A 27,009-nucleotide genomic window follows, 5' to 3' on the forward strand; every position below is an offset into this window, starting at 1 on the left:
CAAATACCCTAGCAACAGCCAATCAACCACTTCCACAGTTACTACCTAGCAACCAATGAGATTAACCTGGCAACCAGCATAGCAACCACCATAAGTGCCCTAGCAACAACCTAGCAACCACCTAAAGTACCGTAGCAAAAGCCTAGGAACCATTTTCACAATGACAACCTAGCAACCAATATAACAACTAACATGATTAAGCCTTGTTAGAATTAGTGTCAACTTTAACATGAGGCTAAAGCTATTTCACTAACCCGAGTTAGCCACATCTAAGTCTTAAACCAGACTTAAATCAGATGGAATATCTGCTCATGCACAACGCTATAGCTAAATAGGTGATTTAGGAATACCTGGTTTACTGTCGTAAAATTAAGGTAAAATTAAAAGAATTTCAAGAAAGAAACTTCAATTTATACACACCATCTGCAGGATTTTGAGTGAAATATAAAGGGGAAAAAGAAATTGTAGGACTGGTAATGTAGAAATGGTAGAAGATAGTCGTTTGAAATAACATGCTGAATCATAATTTGATATTTTCCTATTTCATTTTTGTCTACTGCTTGTTGGAACATAGTGTCAATAGGCGCATTCAAGATGAACTCTGACTGAGTCCATCTGGCGGCTGTAGACGGCTTGATGAAGTCAGATAATGTCGTATAATCTACCCCTACAACTCTTAAACAACACTTTCATAAGTAAGCCTATAACAATATTCAAAATACAATATTCTCTGATAATGTTCCTCGTTTATTTTAACTGCCCAGCCTTCAATTTGATATGATTGTAGGCCTATATTGGCCTAGTTTAGGCCAATACACTAGGGCTATATTATTTTCTTTTTGTCTATTTAAACTATCATTTTGATTGCTGACAATTGTTTTATTTTATTTTACTTTATTTTCATCTGATTAATATTGATATCATCATTGTTGTTGTTTTTTTTTTTTTTACTATTTTCTTTATTTTAAAGCACTTTGGATCAACTCTGTTGTGCATTAAGTGACCTGACTTGACCAAACCAGATTCTCTGACCAAACCTACCCATGCTCTTCAGTCAATGACGTCGCTCAGTCTCGCGCTTGACAGCTTGCCTCGGAATCCCTCGTCTACTCCAGCACCAGCTTCATTCTTGTCGTAGCTGCTACTGCTATCTGAGCTGACTGAGTGTCTCGTCGCCTCTATCAAGATTGGAGCCTTCAAAAACTTCGCCCTGAACTTACTGTGACTTTTCACATTATCACAAACGTAAGTTTTATTCTCTTAACGTTAACAAATACACAGGTATTTTAGTAAAGTTAACAGCGTTCTTTGTATCCATAGTTTAAATGAGCCTGGTACGCTGGACTAGCTAACGTTAACTTTCGAGCTAGCACTAACGTTACCGTTAACTTTAACGACCACGTTTATTACTCTAATCATATCACTTTTATTCGACGTATATGTTGTCAAAAACAATGTTTAGGAATTGTTTCCGACAATTGGTAGGGTAGTAACGTTAACGTTACCATAGCGTTAGCTGACTCAACGTCTGTCATTTGGAAATTATCGAAACGTAGTTAGGACTTCTATAAGTTACATTGCTCGCTATCTGAGGTAAAGTTTGGCTGCTAACGTGGCTAGCTAACGTTATGCCTAGCTATTATTTACTTTAAATAGACATGTACTTTGTGTGACATTCATTATTACATAAACAACGTCTATGAATTATGTCCGACAATTGGTCGGGTAACGTTAGTAGCTGCTAGCTAACGTTATAGTTGACTGGTGAAGTCTGCCATTCGGAAATTATGGAAACGTAGACTAGCTAACTGTAGCCTACATTGCTCGCTAACGTTACGTTGTCTTGGAATGAAGTTTGGCAGCTAACGTGCCAACTAACAGGTCTAGAACTAGCTATTATCTAGCGCTACTTTAACTAGACATGTACGTTCTGTGACATTCATTATCACTTTTATTCGACGTATGTGTTGTGAAAAACAACGTCTATGAACTATGCCCCACAGTTGGTCAGGTAGTAGTATAGTTGACTCGTGAAGTCTTGACATTTGGAAACTATCAATAGTTTATGCTATAACACTGCGGCAACACAGAAAGGTCAGGGCCACAACGCAAAACCGCGACCGAAATGAAAGGGTTAACGTTAACGCACGGAAGCGTTTGACAGTATGCCTTGAACTAGCTAGGACGTTAACGTTACCTAAGGCCGGCTAGATTTGGCCAACATGCCCGTAATATGAACCTCCATAGGCATATGGGCAATGGACAACAGGATGATAAAACACAAAAATCTACCCTAATCCAATGCTATCACATATTTTCTAACTTTATGGTGGCGGAAAAATAAGACATCTAGAAATTCATAGCCTATCAACATACTGGCCCAATTCTTTTCTGATTAGAATGTTACAGACTTATTTCTAAGTGTGCCCCTAATATTTGTGTCGAGTACATGTTATGCTATTTAACCTAAAGGTACTACTTGGTCACACAGATGAGAGGTTGTGCTGCATTTTGTTAATTTAACATAATTGTGTTGCATTGTAATGTTATAGCAGTGGTTACGGTTTCACACAATTGTCTTTATTCAAAACAGAAAGCAATTGTCTTTTTAAAGACTTCCTCCATCTCCACCTTCCCTTGTGCTGCGGCAGTCTTTGCCACAAAAACACTGCATCTCAAGACTCCCATCTCCCATCCTGTCTTCCCTTGCTGTGCTGCAGACTTTTAAGGTATGTCTTTTTATTATTTTTTACTGCTAGACCAGCTATGCTGCTTGCTTACACTTTTTTTTTTGCTTACACAAACATGTAAATTGTGTTTTACTTGATGGGGAAGAAAAATAGCTACTTCACTGATTTGGTGTAGGCCTATTGTAACCTATGGAGGCAATTTGAATGACAGAACTAGCAAGCTAGTTAAACTAGTTGATTTGCAGGTTGCTTGTCTTGATGTCAGAACGCTCAGTCCTCCATATTCTTAAGTGCCTACCATATCGGCATCGACAACTACAAATGTGTCCAAACTTTTTCTTTAACAATTAACCATCACATACAGTAAATCTAAGGGTGACTACAGACAATCTAATGTGCAGCTGCCTACAAAGTCTGGTCCTGAACAGTATAATATACAGCTGAATTTTGTATTAGTTTTCTTTGCTCCCTTCGCTTAATTCATCCTACGTCATTAAAACCAACCTATCATTAAAATTTATAGAACCAAGAAAGCAGCAATGTTGCCATGTGTGTTGCTGCTTATTTTTGGAAGTGTGTAACGTGTGTTTTTTTTTTCTTTTTTGTTTGCCTTTTAGGCTTGTTCCAGACCAGCCCTGTCAAAGTGGTGTCTGCGTGTCACTTGTGACGCTGCCGGTCATCGTCTGCAGCACCCTGCACTACACTGCACTGCACTGCACGGCACTCATATCCCACTAACTCCTACCTGCAAACATATCTACGACAAGAACCTAACACTTCCTGAGAACATATCTGACTGCACATAATATACTCTTGACTCCTTTGAATCCTTTGACTCCTTTGAATCCTTTGACTCCTTTGAACTCTTTTGAGATTGAAACGCACTTTGAATCATATCATATTGAGACTCTGAATCCCACTCATACACATACCTGCAAACATATTACCGACAAGAATTGACCACTTTCTGATCATACATACCTGGCTACACACACTGAATACTGCTCTGAATCATATTGAGACTCTGAACCAACAGAACATAACTGTTGTGAATTGTGAACTATTCACATACAGAACTATTACTGTGAATTATACATACCTGTGAAACGTTTATATATTTCAATAATACCTGTCAAAGTTGTTTTTGCTGTTATACCTACTTTTAGACCTGGCCTGTGCTGCAAGACTGAACCTGGGCTGTGTGAGGACTTTTTGAGATTCCATCCTAGTTCTGCATAAAACTGATCATCTCAAGAGCTTCCTCTCATTCTTCATCAGTGTCATCAAGTGTTACCTCTACCTATCAGTTCCAGTGCCATATTCAGAATTGCCATTGATAAACAAAATACGCATTAAGATAAAATTGAGGATAGTTTCATAATTTAATAATTAAACTGAGGTAAATATTGTGTGTGAAGGTGAAAATTGTAATTTTGTACTTTTGACAGCCAGCTTGTTATTTATTGGGTGTCAAGCATATTCTAATCAATTCGTTTTAATTCTTTGCTTAGCAACATTTCATTTTTGGGCCCACTAATTATTGTAATAAACCACTGAAATAAATACTAGTGTTTGTATATTGAGTTTATTAACATTTGATCTCATCTAACTGTTTTATATACTCAGATTAAGTAACCTGTGAGTAGAACAGTAAGTTTTATTGTATAATCTGATAAGCAATAATTTGTACAACCAATATTAGACTTAACTTGACCAGTAGACTATATTAAGCAAAGATTATAGCATTTTGAAACATGCCAAGGAAAGGCCGTCGTTCAGAGGCTCAAAAGAGACGTTGGCGTAAGTTGGACCTCTCTGAAGTTGAACCACATCAGTCTTCATTAGACCAGAGTGACTTCAATGAGAGAGAACAGGTAAATGAGGTTACTAGTGTTTTCCGCATGAACATGGAGCAGAGAGCCATCACATGTGTTCAAGCAACTCATAGCCAACGTGATGTAAGGTATGGGAACAACAGTAACAAGCAGTGCACCTGCAATTCCCTGGTATTTCTGGCAACTCTCCATTACAGAACTGAGCTCAACAGTGATGATCTTGACTATGTTTTGCAAAAAGGTAACTTGATGTACAGTGAAGCACTAGTAAGGTTGAGCGTGAGAGGCAATGAAGCACCCGACCACTTGGCTCTTGATGAATTACCTGATAGTGTTGAGATCTATGGACAGATGTATCATATTGAGAAGTGCCCGTCACGGTATGGTTATTTTAGGCAAGATGGACCTGATGGTGTGGACTTTCTACAGCTTTCTGAAAGACTGCATTGTTTGTCAAATGATGTAAAGTTTGCGCTGCTAACTGTAGGTAGCACAACAATAGCTTTGTTTAGAGATGATGATAAATATGGAGTTTTTGATCCACACTCAAGAACACCTCACGGATTTCTAGCAAACAATGGCACTGCTGTGATGTTGACCTTTGTCAGCTTGAGTGACGTGATTGATCATCTGCTTGCATTCTGGACATTACTTGAAGCACCTGATGAATGGGTTTATGAGTTAATGCCAGTGTTATTTACATCTGAGTGTAATAATGGACAAGGGAGCCACACTGACAATGTGCAACCTGCTCAGACTGCAGAGTTCCCAGCTCCAGCCATTTCTGAGAATTCACTTACTAAATGTGATAAGAATCGCAGGCGCAGAAAAGCTGCCAAAGCACAAAAGGATATGACCTGCAGTGAGAACAACAGAATCAGACAGCGAAAATATTATGAACAGAATAGAATGAAAAAAATAGAATATGAAAGAAAGAGGTATGCAAACTGCATTCAACACAGTAAGACATCTTACCTCAGAGATCTTTACAGGCATAATCTTACCTATAAGTTGAAAAAAAACTTATACGACAAAAGCCGGTACTGTGACCCGAATTTTAGATCAAGGAAGCAGGCTTACATACGGAAACGCTACTTAATTGACCTCAAATTTAAATCGAGGCAGAAGGCTTACGTACAGAATCGTTATGCCCATAATATGACCTATCGATTAAAACAGAAGAGTCACATGCAGAAACATTATTCCGAGAATATAACGTATCGATGCACCAAGAAGACTGACATGCAGCGATACTTCCAAGATCCGAATTTTCGTTCAAGACAGAAGTTGACCATGAAACATCACTATGCAAATGATCCAACATACAGGCAGAAAAAAAAGGAAACCTTCACTGACAGATACAGAAATGACCCTTTATTCAGGCATTATCGTTCTCTACAAAAAAAGAAGAATGCAGGTGTGGGCCTAAACAACAGTTTCCAGAGAATGATTCACAAAATGCGTTGTGCTTTACATATACAACGTAAATATCGAAATCTTACACGCCTGTCTGGACTTCAATCAGAGCATGAGGTTGAACAACAGTCAACACCAACAGAAAGCACCATTTTGCATGATGCCATCGCATCTTTTCGAATGGATGTACAGAACGGCCCTACGTTTGTTTGCACAGTGTGTCACAGAGCTTTGTTTTATAATCAGGTAAAAGAGTGCAATCATGAATGTTATAAAAAGAATCGAGCCATGGTTGATCGATGCTTAACAGGCAAATATTTACATACATGCAGCGAGCAGTGCAGTGCACTTGAATCATGTTGTGCACCAGATGAAAAGACAGAGTGGATTTGTTACAGCTGTGATGAAAACTTGAAGATGGGGAAAATGCCAGCCATTGCTGTAAACAATATGTTAGAGCTATCACCAATTCCTCCAGAGCTCAGTAATCTTAATATACTTGAAAGGCACATCATAGCACGGTACATACCATTTGCAAAAATAATCAGTCTTCCCAAAGGCCAGCAGAAATTAATACATGGTGGAATTGTTTGCGTACCTTCAGACATTGAATCAACAGTCAATGCTTTGCCTAGACCTAGCAGCCAGTCGCAGCTTTTGAAAGTGAAGTTGAAAAGAAGAATGAATTATACAGGGCATTACCAGTTCCAAACTGTAGACATGACCAAAGTATTACATGCCTTATCAAAACTGAAAGATATGCATTCAGAGTACAAGGACATAACCATAACTAATGAAACACAAGCTTTTGAGGATGGAATGAGTAGCTTGACAGATGAAAATGATGTCAGTGCTGCAGGGGAGGTTGATCTAATGGAGACTGATGCAGTGGATGAGTGTGACATTACTGACCCAGGACATTCAGAAATAAATAGTGAAGGCAATCAGTTTAATAATGAAACCCATGAGTTACATGATAACCAAGATTCACTTGACACTGAGCAGGACACAAGTCAGCAAAATGGTGGATGCTCTATAGATTCATGCTTACAGCCAGCTGATATTGCACAGGAAATGATAACATTTGGTGAAGGTATATTCACTGTGGCACCAGCTGAAGGAAACAGACCAGTGAGTTTTTTCAGAGTTCCTAAACTAGAGGCAATGGCTTTCCCTGTTCAGTTCCCCACTGGAATGAACACTTTGGATGAAACACAAAGACCAATGAAATTATCGCCAAGCAGATATTTCAATGCACGTCTATTTTGTGTTGACAATCGATTTGCTCTCGACTCCAATTACATTTTTTTCTCACAATTTATCACAGAAATGCATTTGGCAAAGTCTTCTATGTCTATTCAACTGCGTAAAGGAAAACCTATGACCAGAGATGGACGCAAAATCACTGCAAGAATGCTCCAAGACAAACGTGAAGTGGAAAAACTGGTACGCAACAGAGATGCCACTCGATTCATGCAACCTTTGAGAGGAACACCTGCCTACTGGGAAAAAACCCTCAGAGACCTCTTTGCAATGCTTCGCCAGCTGGGTACCCCAACATTCTTCTGTACATTTAGTGCTGCTGAAATGAGATGGCCAGAGGTCATACAAACAATAAAGGCACAGCAAGGAGAGCAGGTTGACTTTTCTGAGCTCGACTGGGCATCAAAATGTGAGATTTTACGTAGTAATCCTGTCACCACCATGCGCATGTTTGACAAGCGTGTTGATGCACTTCTCAGACACCTACTTTTGTCACCAGCACAGCCCATCGGTGAGGTCATTGACTATTTTTTTCGAGTGGAGTATCAAGCTAGAGGTTCGCCTCATATACATATGTTGGTTTGGTGTAAGAACGCGCCTGTATTTGAGGAGGACCCAGATGAGAAAGTGTGTGAATTTGTGGACAAGTACATAACATGTCAGCTGCCTGACCCAAATACAGACCCTGAGCTTTTCAAAATAGTGACAGAGGTGCAAACCCACAGCAAAAGGCACTCCAAGTCATGTAAGAAAGGAAATAAGCACTGTCGGTTTGGATTTCCGAAACAGCCTGTCGAGAGCACATTTATAACACGCCCAATGCCAGCAGAGCTCATGGACGAATCTGACGATGAATCTGATCATGACCGTTCTTCCATGTCTCCTGAAGATGCCAAAACTAAGCTGAGGCCTTTATGGGAATTGCTGAATAATCCAACAACATCATTTGAAAGCATTCCACAGCTACTTGCCCAATGCAACTTAAGCTATGAGGAATACCTAAACTGTGTCAGTTCATTAACAACATCCAGTGTGCTAGTAATGAAGCGCCAACCAAAGGACTGCTGGATTAATGGCTATAATGAACATTTGTTAAGGGCCTGGAATGCAAACATTGATATTCAGTTCATCCTGAACCCTTATTCCTGTCTGATGTACATCTTGTCATACATTTCCAAAGCTGAACATGAGATGAGTGAGTATTTGAAAAGAGTTGTCTCTGATACTTCTCAATCCAATACCTCTGACTGTGAGGAAATGAAACAAATCATGCAAGCATACTCCAAAAACAGAGAGGTTAGTGTTCAAGAGGCTGTTGCACGAGTCTGTAGCTTGAAACTGAAGTCTTGCTCTCGAAACGTGATATTTATACCCACTGATGACAATGCTTTGAAAATGAGCGTCCCTTTAAGGTACCTGAGTGACAGAATCCCTGATTCAGAGAATGTTTGGATGTCCGGAATGGCAGACAAATACAAAAACAGACCAGATACACCAGAGTTTGCGACAATGTTTATGGCAGAGTTTGCTTCCACTTATAGAATTGTGTATGGAAGGCAGAAACAAGGAAAAAAGGTTTTGCCACTTCAAAATGAAATGGGCTTCATTCAGAAGCGAACGAAAGGAAAGCCTGCCATTATCAGATACGCTCGATTTTCTGAGCAAAAAGCTCCAGAGAAATTCTATGGCACATTGCTCAAGCTGTACCTCCCTTATCGTTCAGATTCACAGCTGAAACCCAGAGGTTTTCCAACATATGAGTAATTTTACACATCAGGTTCTATACGTCTTCCTGGAAGAGACTATAATGAGAGAGTAGTTTCTGTTGTCAAAGAGAACAGGTCACAATTTGAAAAGAACAGTGATGCAATAGAGAAAGCTATTGAGAACATAGAAGAAAATGGACCTATGGAGGATGCATGGACAACACTTGCACCTGAGACAGAGCTTCTTCGGCTTGAGTGCATTTCTGAGCGTGAGGAAATAAATCCAGACGAAATGAATGAACGGGATGACATTCCTGAATATAGCTCAAGTACCACAGACAGAGGAAGTGCAGCACCAATGTTTGAGGCTCCTCAAATAGACCCTACTGTAGTCCGTAACATGTATCAAAATCTAAATCAAACACAGGCATCTATATTCTATACAGTGCGTAAGTGGTGCATAAGACGTGTGTGTGGACAGAGTGCCGATCAGTTTTTTTACTTCGTCACTGGTGGAGCTGGAACTGGCAAATCTCACCTTATCAAATGCATCTACACAAAGGCATCAAAGATACTCCGCAAGTTACCCCGCATCACAGAGGAAAGAGACATGTCCATGCCCACCGTCCTTCTCACAGCATTTACTGGCACAGCAGCTTTTAACATATCTGGCAAGACACTGCATTCTGTCCTGAAACTGCCAAGAAGCCTTAAACCACCTTACCAGTGTCTTGGAAACCGTCTAGATGAAGTGAGAGCAATCTTGTCCAATGTTGAAATAATTGTCATTGATGAAGTGTCCATGATATCAAAATCACTCTTTGCATATGTCAATTGGAGACTGCAAGAAATCAAAGGCAGCAAGAAACCCTTTGGCGGAGTCTCAATCCTGGCCTGTGGTGATTTCAACCAGATAAGTCCCCCCGGTAAAGCCAAACCTCTCTGTGTGTTTGAAGATCATGTTCTTGATATCTGGAAGGATCGATTCCAAGTAGTCACTCTCACAGAAATCATGCGCCAGAAAGACGATGTGCCATTTGCTGAGCTGCTCAACAGGATAAGGGTGAAACGTAAAGGAGAGGCATTATCTGAAGCAGACAGAGCTCTACTTGGCCAGGCCATATGTCAACCTGATGACTGTCCCAAAGACATTCTGCATGTTTTTGCTACAAATAAACAAGTAAACCAACACAATGCAAACACAATATCTACTCTATACTCTGAACTGGTCAACATTGATGCACATGACTATAAGAAAGATCTACGAACTGGTCAGATGGAAAGGCAGAGAGCACCTTTTGAAGGACGTAAAGGGGATTTACCAGACAGACTACAAGTTGCTAACGGTGCACGTGTGATGCTCATGAGAAACATAGATGTGGAAGATGGACTGGTGAATGGTTCATTTGGAAAGATTGGTAAAATTGTTTATCACGTCCAAGATGGGAGATCAGTTGTAAAAATGCTTGGTGTTGAACTGGACAGTCCCAATGCAGGGCAAAGACATCGCAATAAGGGACCAGAAGGACCAGACAATTTGGTATATATTGAAAGAGTAGAGGAACCTCTTAGTAAAAAGGGTGTAGTTCGTCACCAATTTCCGATGACTCTAGCCTTTGGTTGTACCATACACAAATGTCAAGGCATGACGACAGTTTCTGCAGTGGTCTCAATGCAGCGTATATTTGAACCTGGTATGGCATACGTTGCTCTCAGCAGAACTACCTCACTACATGGTCTACGCATAGTTGATTTTGATGAAAACCAAATATATGCTGATCCAGAAGTCACAGTTTCTGTGGACAGTATGCAAAAAGTTGAATTTGGAAAAGCCATGCCCCTTCTTCACTGCCTCCCCACTCTGAGATCACCATCTTTAACACTAATCCATCACAACACCGAAGGACTGTCAGCCCACATTGATGATGTGAAGAGACATCATGAACTGTGCCTCGCAGACATTTTGTGTTTTACTGAAACACACCTTTTTGGCACATTTGTCCCAGAAAATATCCAGTTGGAAAACTATCAAATGTATAAGCGCAACAGACATGTGTCATACTCTACTCTTTCGCATTTTGCACAGAAAAATGGTGGGGGAGTTGCTATGTTTGTAAAAAACCTTGTTCAAGCCCATCATGTGCCATACATACAGGGTGTGACTGATCTCGAATTCCTAGTATTGAAAGTTGTTGCTCCAGTTCCACTACTAATTGCAGTGATTTACAGACCACCAGATTACAACACAAACCTATTTTTGCCAAATCTCAGTAATTTACTGGAGTCTTTACATGTTATTGCTGATAGTCCAGTTATAGTCTGTGGGGATTTTAATGAGGACATGTTGACCAATGGAAGGAAGCCAATCTATGAGTTGTTCCAGTCTAAAGGATTCACAAATCTCATTACCACCTCCACCACTGAGAAGAACACATTGTTGGACAACATCTTTATCTCTGATCCTCAGCACTGTGCCCATTCAGGTGTTCTACAAACATATTACAGTTATCATGATCCTGTGTTCTGTATTCTTAATTAATTTCAATACATCATTTGACACTGCTCTAATTCGTTATATATCAACTTTAGAATGAGGGGAAAACATTAATGAAATATGATGTACATTTTTTGTCAAAAAGTGATTAACAATTGTGCAATGTAAACAGGTTACCAAAATCAGGGTTGTACCATAGTCAAATATAAAATTCCATGACTTTTCCCAGACAAAAAACTGAATTTCAATGACTTACTTTAGATCAAATGGTACAATATATCGACCAATGATTTCAGATTGTGTAGCGTCCAAGAATCTTTTACTTTTTTAGAGCGGGAGATGAACAAATGGACATTGAATAATTCAAAGTTGGGCTACTGAAACAATAAAGCTGTCCTCCAAAGAGGAGGGGTGGTGGTGGGTTAATATAAACCTGACTGTACTACTGAGACCACTAGCATGTCTACCTGGATCATAGCTAAGCATATTTAAGCTTCCCCATGAGCTTAATATCCACCAAATTATATTTTACATTCTCCTCCATCTTCGCCCACTTAAAGCTTTACAGTGCTTGAGAGTATTGCCTGATAGTAATATTTAAGATTGATGTTTATGTATACATATTACATCCAGACCTGGGACAATGTCAGGTTTTTATACTGTTTTTACTGTTTTTAGCTGAACTGAATAATGAAATAGACCTTTGACTGCTTGTTTTCAATATCAAGATTGAGATCAGGATTATAATGCTATTTAATCGAAGGTCAAAGACTTCACACTCCAGTGGCTATTTTACTTGTATAGATTTGTGCTCTATGAACTATCTGCCTGAATTTGAGGCTAATGATTTTGGAGGGATCTAAACATCAAACCTTTTACACGCTGACAATTTGAAACAGAAGTTTGTCTAAACTTAATTGGTTTCCATTATCTTCCACTCTGCTCACCACTCTCTCTACTCAGCCTAACTAGCTCCACCTGTCTCTGCTCTGCTCTGATTACTCTGCCAGCTGCGCCTCATTACCCACTAACCTCTCCCAGAATTTAAAGCCCTGTCTGTGCTCTGCTCTGATTACTCTGCCAGCTGCGCCGCATTACCCACTAACCTCTCCCAGTATTTAAAGCCCTGTCTTTCAGCTCTCCTTTGACAGATCGTCTGCAAAGCTCACACCCTAAACCTGTTTCCCCCCCCCCCCCCCAGGACTTCTGGACCACCCACCAACCGGCTTCATAGGACCGCCTCGCTGCCACTGGGGGGGGACACAGACACAGCACATTGGATGGAACCCCTGTAACCCCGGGAACCCCTGGAGCCTTCACTCACTCCCTACTTCCCTTTCCCCTGAAGTTCAATAAATTTTCTGGTGTGACGCAATTGTGGTCCTCTGGTTGTCTGTCCGAACCGTGACATCTCATTCAATACCATATGAAGGAAAATGACATTGGATGTTTAAACTAAATTTCTCTCTTTCACTTACTCCCTCATTGGTACTAGTTAGTGCATGAACTATATTATAAATCGAATCTCTTACATTACGTCTGTATTCAATTTCACATCTTTGCAATTTTGCATTTTCATGCACTGTATTTCCTTCAGGAAATGCTTTTCTAGTTCTTCTTCTTCTTCTAACGCACTTAATGCAGCTTCAACCGTTTAACGTAGAAACTTCATTCAAACTATGTTACGTAGGTCTTACTTAGGACATGCCTGCTATGTATTTTTCATCTTTGTAACTTTTATACTTTTTAAACTATTAATTAAAAACTAATCAAAATTTCCCCATTGACTTAACATTATGATTATGACATCACAATACGGCCGTTAAGCAATTAGAATCCTATGGCAGGTGTTCGGGCCACCTGCATCAACTGCCAGTCTCAGGCTTTAAGCATACAAACTGGCCCTATTAAGACTACACATCCTGTTCAACTGCTTCCTCTGCCAAAAACTGTTTCAAAATAAAAGTCCTCACTACAATATTTCACTGTTAAACAATTTAACCCTTTAAACTACTGAACTTTTTAACTGTTCAGCCATTGTAACTGTTACTTGACATCAACTATGACTCCTACCCACTGTAGCTAGTTAGCTAAGTTAGCTAAGTAACATGGTTAGCATAGTTAGCATGCTAGCATGTTAGCATGCTAGTTAGCATTTTTAACAAAACTGCTAAAAATGATTAGCTAAGTTAGCTAAGTAACATGGTTAGCATAATTAGCATGTTAGCATGCTAGTTAGCATTTTTAGCAAAACTGTTAAAAATGATTAGCTAAGTTAGCTAAGTAACATGGTTAGCATAGTTAGCATGCTAACATGTTAGCATGCTAGTTAGCATTTTTTGCAAAACTGCTAAAAATGATTAGCTAGGTTAGCTAAGTAACATGGTTAACATAGTTAGCATATTAGCATGCTAGTTAGAATAGTTAGCATAACTACTAAAAATGAAAACATTAGCTAAGTTAACTAAGTTAAGTAACTTGGTTAACATTATTATCTTTGATAACATAGTTAGCATAACTGCTAGCAAACATTAGAGCCATTTCAACTGTCAGTTATCGTCAATTATCTACCTAAATAATTTAACCATTTAAATGATCCACCTATTTAACCGTTCAATCATTCCAACTATATTAAACCTTATCTACCAAGCAAATCATTTAACTATATAAACTATCCACCTATTTAACTGTTCAGTCATTCCAACTATATTAAACCTCATCTACCTAGCAACCAATATAGTTTGTTTTTACTCTGTATGATATTTTACATCATATTTTTTGCATTTTCATGCACTGTATTTCCTTCAGGAAATGCTTTTCTAGTTGCTATTGTGATGTCATAATCTAATGTTAAGTCAATGGGGAAATTTTAGTAGTTTTTAATGAATAGTTTAAAAAGTATAAAAGTTACATAAGTAAGACCTACGCAACGCAGTTTGAATGAAGTTTCTAAGTTAAACGGTTGAAGCTGTATTAAACGCACAAAAAGCGTTAAAAGAATAATAATAACTAGAAAAGCATTTCCTGAAGGAAATACAGTGCATGAAAATGCAAAAAATATGATGTAAAATATCATACAGAGTAAAAACAAACTATATTGGTTGCTAGGTAGATGAGGTTTAATATAGTTGGAGTGACTGAACAGATAAATAGGTGGATAGTTTATATGGTTAAATGATTTGCTTGGTAGATAAGGTTTAATATAGTTGGAATGATTGAACGGTTAAATAGGTGGATAATACTTAACTTAGTTAACTTAGCTAATGTTTTCATTTTTAGTAGTTATGTTAACTAGCATGTTAGCCATGCTAACTATGTTAATCATGTGACTTAGCTAACTTCGCTAAACATTTTTAATAGTTATGCTAACTATGCTAACTAGCATGCTAACATGTTAGCATGCTAACCATGTGACTTAGCTAACTTAACTAATTATTTTCAGCAGTTTTGCTAAAAATGCTAACTAGCATGCTAACATGCTAGCGTGCTAACTATGCTAACTATGTGACTTAGCTAACTTAGCTAATCATTTTTAGCAGTTTTGTTAAAAATGCTAACTAGCATGCTAACATGCTAGCATGCTAACTATGCTAACCATGTGACTTAGCTAATCATTTTTAGCAGTTTTATAAAAAATGCTAACTAGCATGCTAACATGTTAGCATGCTAACTATGTTAACCATGTGACTTAGCTAACTTAGCTAATCATTTTTAGCAGTTTTATAAAAAATGCTATCTAGCATGCTAACATGCTAGCATGTTAACTATGCTAACCATGTGACTTAGCTAACTTAGCTAATCATTTTTAGCAGTTTTATAAAAAATGCTAACTAGCATGCTAACATGTTAGCATGCTAACTATGCTAACCATGTGACTTAGCTAACTTAGCTAATCATTTTTAGTAGTTTTGCTAAAAATGCTAACTAGCATAGTAGCATGCTAACTATGCTAACCATGCTAACTAGCTACAGTGGGTAGGAGTCATAGTTGATGACAAGTAACAGTTACAATGGCTGAACAGTTATAAATTTCAGTAGTTTAAAGGGTTAAATTGTTTAACAGTGAAATATTGTAGTGAGGACTTTTATTTTGAAACAGTTTTTGGCAGAGGAAGCAGTTGAACAGGATGTGTAGTCTTAATAGGGCCAGTTTGTATGCTTAAAGCCTGAGACTGGCAGTTGAAACAGCTGGCCCGAACACCTGCCATAGGATTCTAATTGCTATGATGTCATAAAGGCCTAATGTTAAGGCAATGGGGAAATTTTAATGGTTTTTAATTAATAGTTTAAAAAGTATAAAAGTTACAAAGTTGAAAAATACAAAGCACCCATGTCCTAATTAAGACCTACGTGACAATGTTTGAATGAAGTTTCTACGTTAAACGGTTGAATCTGCATTAACTGCGTTAGAAGAAGAATAAGAAGAACTAGAAAAGCATTTCCTGAAGGAAATACAGTGCATGAAAATGCAAAAATATGATGAGTTCATATGGTTTAAATTATTTGCTTGGTAGATAAGGTTTACTATAGTTGGAATGACTGAACAGTTAAATAGGTTGATAATTGAAATGGTTTAATTATTTAGGCAGATAGTTGACGATAACTAACAGTTGGAATGGCTCCAATGTTTGCTAGTAGTTATGCTAACTATGTTAAAGATAATAATGTTAACCAAGTAACTATGCTAACTAACATGCTAACAAAATTAAAATGTTAACTATGCTAACCATATGACTTAGCTAACCTAGCTAATATTTTTTATTAGTTATGATAACTATGCCAATTAGCATGCTAACATGCTAATTATGTTAACCATGTGACTTAGCTAACTTCGCTAATCATTTTTAACAGTAATGCTAACTAGCATGCTAACATGCTAGCATGATAAATATGCTAACCATGTGACTTAGCTAACTTAGCTAATCATTTTTAGCAGTTTTGAAAAAAATGCTAACTAGCATGCTAACATGTTAGCATGCTAACTATGCTAACCATGTGACTTAGCTAACTTAGCTAATCATTTTTAGCAGTTTTGTAAAAAATGCTAACTAGCATGCTAACATATTAGCATGCTAACTATGTGACTTAGCTAACTTAGTTAATCATTTTTAGCAGTTTTGAAAAAAATGCTAACTAGCATGCTAACATGCTAACATGCTAACTATGCTAACCATGTGACTTAGCTAACTTAGCTAATCATTTTTAGCAGTTTTGTAAAAAATGCTAACTAGCATGCTAACATATTAGCATGCTAACTATGCTAACTATGTGACTTAGCTAACTTAGTTAATCATTTTTAGCAGTTTTGCAAAAAATGCTAACTAGCATGCTAACATGCTAGTATGCTAACTATGCTAACCATGTGACTTAGCTAACTTAGCTAATCATTTTTAGCAGTTTTGCTAAAAATGCTAACTAACATGCTAACATGCTAACATGCTAGCATGCTAACCATGTGACTTAGCTAACTTAGCTAATCGTTTTTAGCAGTTTTGCTAAAAATGCTAACTAGCATGCTAACATGCTAGCATGCTAACTATGTAAACCAAGTTACTTAGCTAACTTAGCTAACTAGCTACAGTGGGTAGGAGTCATAGTTGATGACAAGTAACAGTTACAATGGCTGAACAGTTAAAAAGTTCAGTAGTTTAAAGGGTTAAATTGTTTAACAGTGAAATATTGTAGTGAGGACTTTTATTTTGAAACAGTTTTTGGCAGAGGAAGCAGTTGAACAGGATGTGTAGTCTTAATAGGGCCAGTTTGTATGCTTAAAGCCTGAGACTGGCAGTTGATGCAGGTGGCCCGAACACCTGCCATAGGATTTAAATGGTTAAATTATTTGCTAGGTAGATGAGGTTTAATATAGTTGGAATGACTGAACTAGGTAGATGAGGTTTAATATAGTTGGAATGACTGAACGGTTAAATAGGTGGATAGTGTAAAAGGTTAAATTATTTGCTAGGTAGATGAGGTTTAATATAGTTGGAATGACTGAACAGTCAAATAGGTGGATAGTGTAAAAGGTTAGCCTGAGAAACTGATAGGGTGCAGGTGGCCTGGCCACCTGGGCTAGAATTCTAATTGCTTAACGGCAGTCTTAATAGAGCCATATTGTATGCTTAAAGCCTGAGACAGAGTATATAGTTTAAAAGTTAAATGTAGATAGTGTAATGGATGTTGATAGACAGAAAGTTGAATGGATGTTGATAGGCAGATTGTTTAATGGATGTTGATGGATAGTTCAATGGGTGGATGAGTGAATGGTTTGAAGAGGATGAATGGATAGAAAGTTGGATGAAATGTGTCTTATATCCTTGTAGAATGGAGAAACACAGAGAGAGTTGGTCTAGTTCAGTAGAAAGCAGTTGATACAGGTGCAATCAGTTGAACTGATTCTTTGATGGGGCCTAGATGAGCAGCTGGAAGATGATACCAGGTGCAAATCAAGTTAATTAGTCCATTGTGATGTCATCAGCCCATGTTAAGTCTATGGGGAAATTTTGAGTAGTTTTTAATTAATAGTTTAAAAAGTATAAAAGTTACAAAGCTGAAAAATACATAGCCCACATGTCCTAAGTAAGACCTACGCAACATAGTTTGAATGAAGTTTCTACGTTAAACGGTTGAAGCTGCATTAACTGCGTTAGAAGAAGACGAATAATAAGAACTAGAAAAGCATTTCCTGAAGGAAATACAGTGCATGAAAATGCAAAAATATGATGAGTTCATATGGTTAAATTATTTGCTTGGTAGATAAGGTTTAATATAGTTGGAATGACTGAACAGTTAAATAGGTTAATAATTGAAATGGTTAAATTATTTAGGCAGATAGTTGACGATAACTAACAGTTGGAATGGCTCCAATGTTTGCTAGTAGTTATGCTAACTATGTTAATAAAGATAATAATGCTAACCAAGTTACTATGCTAACTAGCATGCTAACAATGTTAAAATGTTAACTATGTTAACCATATGACTTAGCTAACCTAGCTAATCATTTTTATTAGTTATGATAACTATGCTAATTAGCATGCTAACATGCTAACTATGCTAACCATGTGACTTAGCTAACTTAGCTAATAATTTTTAGCAGTTTTGTAAAAAATGCTAACTAGCATGCTAACATGTTAGCATGCTAACTATGCTAACCATGATACTTAGCTAACTTAGCTAATCATTTTTAGCAGTTTTATAAAAAATGCTAACTAGCATGCTAACATGTTAGCATGCTAACTATGCTAAATATGAGACTTAGCTAACTTAACCAATCATTTTTAGCAGTTTTGCAAAAAATGCTAACTAGCATGCTAACATGTTAGCATGCTAAATATGCTAACCATGAAACTTAGCTAACTTAGCCAATCATTTTTAGCAGTTTTGCAAAAAATGCTAACTAGCATGCTAACATGTTAGCATGCCAACTATGCTAACCATATGACTTAGCTAATCATTTTTAGCAGTTTTGCAAAAAATGCTAACTAGCATGCTAACATGCTAGCATGTTAACTATGCTAACCATGTGACTTAGCTAACTTAGCTAATCATTTTTAGCAGTTTTATAAAAAATGCTAACTAGCATGCTAACTAACATGCTAACATGCTAGCATGCTAACTATGCTAACCAAGTTACTTAGCTAACTTAGCTAACTAGCTACAGTGGGTAGGAGTCATAGTTGATGACAAGTAACAGTTACAATGGCTGAACAGTTAAAAAGTTCAGTAGTTTAAAGGGTTAAATTGTTTAACAGTGAAATATTGTAGTGAGGACTTTTATTTTGAAACAGTTTTTGGCAGAGGAAGCAGTTGAACAGGATGTGTAGTCTTAATAGGGCGAGTTTGTATGCTTAAAGCCTGAGACTGGCAGTTGATGCTGGTGGCCTGGCCACCTGGCCTAGGATTCTAATTGCTTTAACGGCAGTCTTAATAGAGCCATATTTATTGTATGCTTAAAGCCTGAGACAGAGTATATAGTTTAAAAGTTAAATGTAGATAGTGTAATGGATGTTGATAGACAGAAAGTTGAATGGATGTTGATAGGCAGATTGTTTAATGGATGTTGATGGATAGTTTAATGGGTGGATGAGTGAATGGTTTGAAGAGGATGAATGGATAGAAAGTTGGAGGAAATGTGTCTTATATCCTTGTAGAATGGAGAGACAGAGAGAGTTGGTCTAGTTCAGTAGAAAGCAGTTGATACAGGTGCAATCAGTTGAACCGATTCTTTGATGGGGCCTAGATGAGCAGCTGGAAGAGGATACAGGTGCAAATCAAGTTAATTAGTCCATTGTGATGTCATCAGCCCATGTTAAGTCTATGGGGAAATTTTGAGCAGTTTTTAATTAATAGTTTAAAAAGTATAAAAGTTACAAAGATGAAAAATACAAAGCCCACATGTCATAAGTAAGACCTACGCAACGCAGTTTGAATGAAGTTTCTACGTTAAACGGTTGAAGCTGCATTAACTGCGTTAGAAGAAGAAGAAGAAGAAGAAGAAGAAGAAGAAGAAGAAGAAGAAGCAGCCTAGGAAGAACAGTAGAGTGCATTTTCATGCACTGTAATAAGAAGACTTGGAAGAACAGTACAGTGCATTTTCATGCACTGTAATTAACAAACTGTTTTTGCCCATAGAAGGCAAATCCATTAAACAGACTATTGAACAATATCCCGCGACCTCAGAGATGATCGGAACAGCCGGTCAGGTTAAATTGATTGAGCCACAGAATAACAACAGTCTTATTTATATGTCATAGGCCTGCGTGTAGTTGTTAGATTGCACATAACATGTTTGCATTTAGTGTTCTTTTTCTCGACTCTCCAGCATTCTCTCAGCATTCCCTTAATTAGCTGAAAGATGCTCCTTTTACAGTAAACCACTTCACAATGAATTGCTCAAATAACCCCCAGAGTTCAGTGTCCATCAGTCCCAACATTTAGGAACAGTATCAAAAAGTCCAAGCGTGAATTGGGTCAGTGGGGATTTGGAGAGAGATTGGAGAAGGGCATTATGTCCTGGGCCAAAGATCCACAGCAAATGAGGGTCAGTGACTATCCCCAATGACGAATGTCAGTGTAGTACACTAAAGCGCAAGAAACTAAGAAATAATCACATTAATTAAATAAAGTACAATGGTAACAGCAATGAAATTTACATTAATGACCTCATGTCGGAATGGCAGGACCTTTCAAAAAAAGTAAAGTACCACCACTCCGACAAAAATTGTCGGAGTGGTGGGATGTTTGAAAACAATGGAAGTGATGCCACTCGGACAATTAGACGTCAATGTCGGAGTGGGGGTATGTCGAAATAGATGGCGGTCCCCTTAAAATATACACATCAACCTACCTAAATCAAAGCTTCTTGCTACTTTGAAATCACCGGTGTGGAAGTATTCGTTCATTCACGTCGATTAAAACTAACTTAGCCTACTCAACTTAGCAAGTGAAAAGATGATCTAGTTACAGTCCAAAGTTACTTTAAAAAAAACATTTGTAAGATTGTGGCCAATCACTTTCAAATTACTGTAGAGCGTTGTATCCCTTCCCCCCTGACTCGAGGTTGCCAACCCGGATGGCGAAACACTACTGACTTTGTGATTAGTAGATAGGTGGAGGGTGGCGCATCAGGCCAAAACACAACATGACATGACAAAACACAACATCAACATCAGTTGAGGGCTGCAACTTCACTTTTTAAATGACAATATCCTGGCCGGACTACTGTTGTCAGTCATATAAATATTTGAAATGAACATGATTTATTAATGTCTAGTGACATATCAGGGCCATTTTATGATTAATTGAAATACATTTCTTACATACGGTTCCTTTAAGGCTTAAAATGCACATTGATAAGTACATATTCCATGAACACACTAACCTTGGGTCTCTTCTGAGTGTGGTGAAACGATCAAATTATCATTCTGTGTTGTTTCATTTCACTATGTTCACGTCTCTGTTTTAGCCTAATGTTGGTTCTGTTTACATTACAACCTCACGGTCGGAATGGTTTCAAAATAAAAAACGGTTTAAAAATACGGTTCCAAAAACGGTTCCTGCTCTGCCCTTTCTTGTAGAGTGCATCAGTGTTGGCTGACCAGTCCAGTTTATTGTCCAGATGGAGACCCAGATACTTGTAGGTGCTTACCACCTCCACATCAATGGAGACTGGTAGCAGAGTGGGCTTAGACCTGCGGAAATCCACCACCATCTCCTTGGTCTTTGAAGTGTTGAGTTGAAGGTGATTGAGTTTGCACCAATGCACAAAGTCCTCCACCAGGCTCCTGTAAACCTCCTCTTGCTGTTGCTTATAATAATGATCATAAGGAGACAATACAAAAATACATCACTCATGAAAAATAAGAAAATAATCAACAAATAATGATCAACAAAAACAGTAATAACCTCCTCCCTCTGCTTTTAGGAAGTGTGCCTATTTAATAAAGCATTCAATTATTTCTCATATTTATTTATTTGTCCATCCACCCCTCTTATTTTTCAATCTATCCATCTTTCTGCTTCTTTAAAGCGATGGTTCAGAGTAATTTCACCCTAGGGTCCTTTGCACCAACTTTTATCTTGTAAATTACCCCACTAATAATGCCCTGAATCGTAAGTTTTTTGGTATATCCAGTTTTTAATATTTTTTTCCAAAGTGTTTACAACTTAGTGTTGACTAATAATTGTTGCAAACTGGACTACGAACAAAATATTAGTGCATTCCTGGATCTACATCCTTATGCATGCTTCCTGCCAGGACTTTTACGGGCTTTTCCCAAATCACGGAAGAAACGTTGACGCAGCGGTATAGTAGCAGATAATCAGCCAAGTCTTATTTAAATAAACTCCTGGTGCACTTACAAACTTTCTAATGCTTCGTTTTTGGACTAAAGGTCATAGTTGTACTACTGCAGAAGTTTCGTACCATTCAGGGCATTATTAGTGGGGTAATTTACAAGATAAAAGTTGGTTCCATCACGACTGCAGAACGTCATTAGTTTCTGACAGCGCTACTCGACCAGGGTTCGACCAAGGGAAAAAAGGTTCTGGGAGGGTGTTTGGCTCGGGGCCATGGTGCAAAGGACCCTAGGGTGAAATTACTCTGAACAATCGCTTTAAGTTTAGCCCATTTTTCAGCATACATAACCTTTTTTGATTCATATGCCATTTGACATTCAGTTTTACAATACAGTTTAATAATATTTATGATTTTTAAATCTATTAATATTAATCATATTTTTAGATGTTGATCTAAAAATAAATATTTTCCAAGTAGAATAATTATATTTTGTTTATATTTTGTCTCTGACAGGTTACCAAGTAACACTGTAAACATATATATATATAATTTAATGTTATTTTTAGATGGCCATTTCTGGACTTCTAACCAAAATAACGCAGTTGTTGAACAATACCAAAATAAATGGTCTACTGTTTCTTCCTCTTCTTGACAGAAAGTCAAGTCAGATTTTCCCTTCACACCAACACAATGAGAATTTCAAAGTCAAATATATAGATGTAAATGCAGACGTCCCAAGTCTCCCGGAAGTTCCGGGAGTCTCCCGCATATTGATAGCGCCTCCCTGACGCCTGCAGATTAGATAAAATCTCCCGGAATCTAGATCAAGAGCTCACATGCCAGACCGAGACTTGAAATCGCGTGTGCATCTGAGTATAGCACGCACACGACAGGGGGGAGAGAGAGGGGTGGTGCGTGTGTGCCTGAGTGCATCCAAGACAGAGAGCATCCTGATTGGCCTGTTTCGCTAAATCAACCATCAGTTTTCAGTGTAGGCAAGCTTTTTATCTCTTTTCTCCCGAACTTAATCAGTTCAGTGTATCTAGGAACAGGAGCATCATGGCAGAGTCAGTGCCCCAAAAAAAGAAAAATGTAAGTCCCATTTCAAAGTGTACCCTTGTCTCATAATTATAAGAGTAAAAATAACTAGACTACATTTCCGGCGGGAACTGCGAAAGTGTGCTTGCCCTGGTCCGGTCACCAACGTGAGCAGACAGTGACATACGCCATGCTGAACCTGGCTTGATCCAAGCATTCTAACAGTGCCTTTCAGTGTTGGAGCAGTGGCAATACCTCAAAAGCTCTATTCAACTATTGCCTTGCGGGGTGAATGCGGTTCGTTGGATTTTACCTGTTGCCTGCCTTCAAATTTAGCTTCTATTACTAAAATCAAATCAATAAAATAAAACAGCAGTGATTGGCTGCAAAAATAAATAATGTCACGCGTCTTGCACCTCTCAAACTGGGCTATCAGGTAACCTAGAGAAAATTTTGAAATTATGAAATATGACTAAGGCATTAAAATGCTGCTTGTTTGTCAGGATACTTTCTCACTGATTTATTTAAAAAATATGAGCTATATTTGCTCTATAAAGACCTTATGTCTGTTTGGGATTGTTTTGAGAGCCTATTGATGTATCTCAGAATAAAGGAATGTCCACAGCATTAGTGATGTTTTTTGTGTGTGTGTGAATGTATTTTACTTAACTCATTGAATGTAGCTGGATACTCATGAACGCATTTCTCTAATAGCCACAATAGGAGTAATTTTAGCAACACCGTATTTTGTGTGGCCCATAACGACCCAGTGGATCATGAAAATGTGCCAAAATTCACATTCCTTGCTTGTTGTTGGTACATTAATCCCAGATTGCCACTTATCTGAGATGTAAGAGTTCAGTATAGGTTGGGGCAGGGATTTGACATTCTGTGACTTCTTCACTGAGGGCTTGCTTAGCAGCACTGTCCGCTTTCTCATTTCCCCTCAGACCAACATGGCCTGGGACCCAGCAAAAAACTACACTCAAGTTCTGGTTCTTTAGACGTTCTAGTTCATCAAGCTCATCTTTGGTTGTACTTTTTGCGTGACATTAAAGCCTACTGGAAAGATTTTTAATTGCAATTTAATTTAATGCAATTTACTTTTACGATTAAATAAAATTAATTTATCCCTCTCACCCATAGTTTTCTATTTATTTACAAATGTACATAGGCCTACTGTAATTACATTTATACAGTTATTCTACTCATCTTTATACTATTCATCCTGCACATAGACTTATTCTTACTACTCTTATGATGTTGTTTCTGCACTACAATGACACTGTTTCCACATTGCACATAGCTGTATGTTATGTACATATCTGTTTGTCATATTGAATATCCATAATTATATTCTGTTTTATTATATTCTGTTAATACACTGCATATATCTATATTATTATTTCTACTATTAGCCTATACTGTTACTGCTACATCTACATACATGATTCTACTTATTGTATGAGGTAACTGCTAATACACTGCACATATTTATATTTAATTTATATTACTCTAAACCACCTTCTGTAAATCAACTGTATACTACTGTCTACATTGCACTATATTTCTTGACCTGTCTCTGTATATTTCATCACCTCTCTATACTTTGCATCACATTGAATGCATACTGTACATGAATCACAGCTAAGATCTTTGGTTGCTATGAAGGCCAGTCGTTCTAAATGGACGGTTGCTATGGCCAAAGGCCAGTTCTATCTCGGGCATATCCTAACCTTATCTTATTTGAAGCATCTCTATTTTACTTAGCCTACTTCCATACAGTGAGTCCAATTAAGAAGTGGCCACTTCATTCGCGCTTACCGTGATTCACGCAGCAACATTATTAAATTAATCTGTCACCATATGCCTATGCCTACGTTTGCAAAGAGGAGAACATTTTAATTTGATTCACAATGAAACGTTACATTTAATGTACACGTTGACAATAGGTTAGTCTTGTTTGTTGTTGGTGGTGTTACTGCATCTCTTAGTTATGCAATGCAAAATTGTTCCCTCGCGATTGGAAGCTCCTGTAGACGCATTTCAAAACATCGCGACATGAAATGACACAAAAAACTGTTTCTGAATAGGTCTTAGTGAGTTAGGAGTCCTCGCGACTTCTTTTAAGCTGTAACCGACGTAGGTGCTACTTTTAGGGCTAATGCTTTGAGAATTACTCTTAGTAAAAACAAAATAGGAGTCCTAAAGTTACGAGTGACGAAGTTACGAGTGCAAGCATCTCATATCAAATTTCCATGGCATTACGCTAAGCAACATAAATCCCATACATAGCAACATAGCCTACATCAGGTCCCTTTCCACAGGTGTATTAATCAAGCACCATGCAGTCTGCATTGATAATCAAGGTGCTTGATTTTATACACCTGTGGAAAGAGACCTGATGAAACCCATGAATTAAGTTACATATAGCTAGCCACACAAGAAATGAATGCAACTAAATCTCTGCTTAACATGCTAAATCTCTGCGTAGCATTCTAATAACAAAAGGGGCACATTTATGTTGACCACTACAACATGACTCATTACTGTGCATGTAGGTACTGTTCTTCCTAGGCATTTTATTCTTCTTCTTCTAACGCAGTTAATGCAGCTTCAACCGTTTAACGTAGAAACTTCATTCAAACTATGTTACGTAGGTCTTACTTAGGACATCTGGACTTTGTATTTTTCATCTTTATAACTTTTATACATTTTAAACTATTAATTAAAAACTATTCAAAATTTCCCCATAGACTTAACATGGGCTGACGACATCACAATAGAGCCCTTAAGCAATTAGAATCCTAGGCCAGGTGTTCCGGCCACCTGCATCAACTGTCAGTTTCTCAGGCTTTAAGCATACAGTCTCATTCTCTTAATAAGACTACACATCTTGTTCAACTGTTTCCTCTGTCCACAACTGTTTCAAAATAAAAGTCCTCACTACAATAATTCCCTTTTAAATAATTTAACCATTTAAACTATCCACCTATTTAACTGGTCAGTCATTCCAACTATATTAAACCTCATCTACCTAGCAAATAATCTAACCTTTTAAACTATCCACCTATTTAACTGTTCAGTCATTCCAACTATATTTAACCTCATCTACCTAGTTCAGTCATGTCAACTATATTAAACCTCATCTACTTAGCAAATAATTTAACCTTTTAAACTATCCACCTATTTAACTGTTCAGTCATTCCAACTATATTAAACCTCATCTACCTAGTTCAGTCATTCCAACAATATTAAACCTCATCTACCTACTGTAGTTCAGTCATTCCAACTATTATATCTCATCTACCTAGCAAATAATTTAACCTTTTAAACTATCACCCTATTTAACTGTTCAGTCATTCCAACTATATCAAACCCAGGGTTCGTACACCTATTCCAACATCAAATTCAAGCACTTTTCAAGCACTTTCAAGGTCAATTTTTAAGCTTTTCCAGCACTTTACAGCGGTGGCAAATGACATACTATACGAATATACTAACTCAAATTTTTTTTTACTTTTTTATCATTTAGAGATGGTTTTAACAGACAAAATTGTGTTTCTTAATAGCAGGAAAAGAAATTAAAGGAAAACTTCAAAGTAGACTTTGCTTGCTATCTAACGCTTGCTATCTCACTGGCTGAGTCAATATACCAAAAAAAAAAAAAAACATTAAATAAATAAATAAAATGAAATAAGAAAATAATCACTCAACAAATAACTATTCTTTGCTGAATATGTGAACTCAAACTAATGTTAAGGCTCGCTCT

The 27,009-nt window shown here is 37.6% G+C and overlaps 1 long non-coding RNA gene across 2 annotated transcripts; it reads left to right on the forward strand.

Moving 5' to 3' along the window:
- The first annotated feature begins 475 nt into the window (after positions 1 to 475).
- LOC143124681 (uncharacterized) lies at positions 476 to 3,430 on the forward strand. 2 transcript variants are annotated; one of them, XR_012987062.1, is made up of 4 exons: positions 476 to 695; positions 971 to 1,245; positions 2,594 to 2,729; positions 3,308 to 3,430. It is a non-coding gene; the product is annotated as an uncharacterized LOC143124681 (long non-coding RNA). The 2 variants fall into 2 exon arrangements; XR_012987061.1 differs by lacking the exon at positions 476 to 695 and having other exon boundaries at positions 776 to 1,245.
- Positions 3,431 to 27,009: the final 23,579 nt, after the last annotated feature.

Source organism: Alosa pseudoharengus, unplaced genomic scaffold, assembly GCF_046254945.1.
Source record: "Alosa pseudoharengus isolate Yale_2024_CS ecotype anadromous, Long Island Sound unplaced genomic scaffold, YU_APseudo_1.1 YU_APseudo_1.1_scf_15, whole genome shotgun sequence".
Taxonomy (NCBI): domain Eukaryota; kingdom Metazoa; phylum Chordata; class Actinopteri; order Clupeiformes; family Clupeidae; genus Alosa; species Alosa pseudoharengus.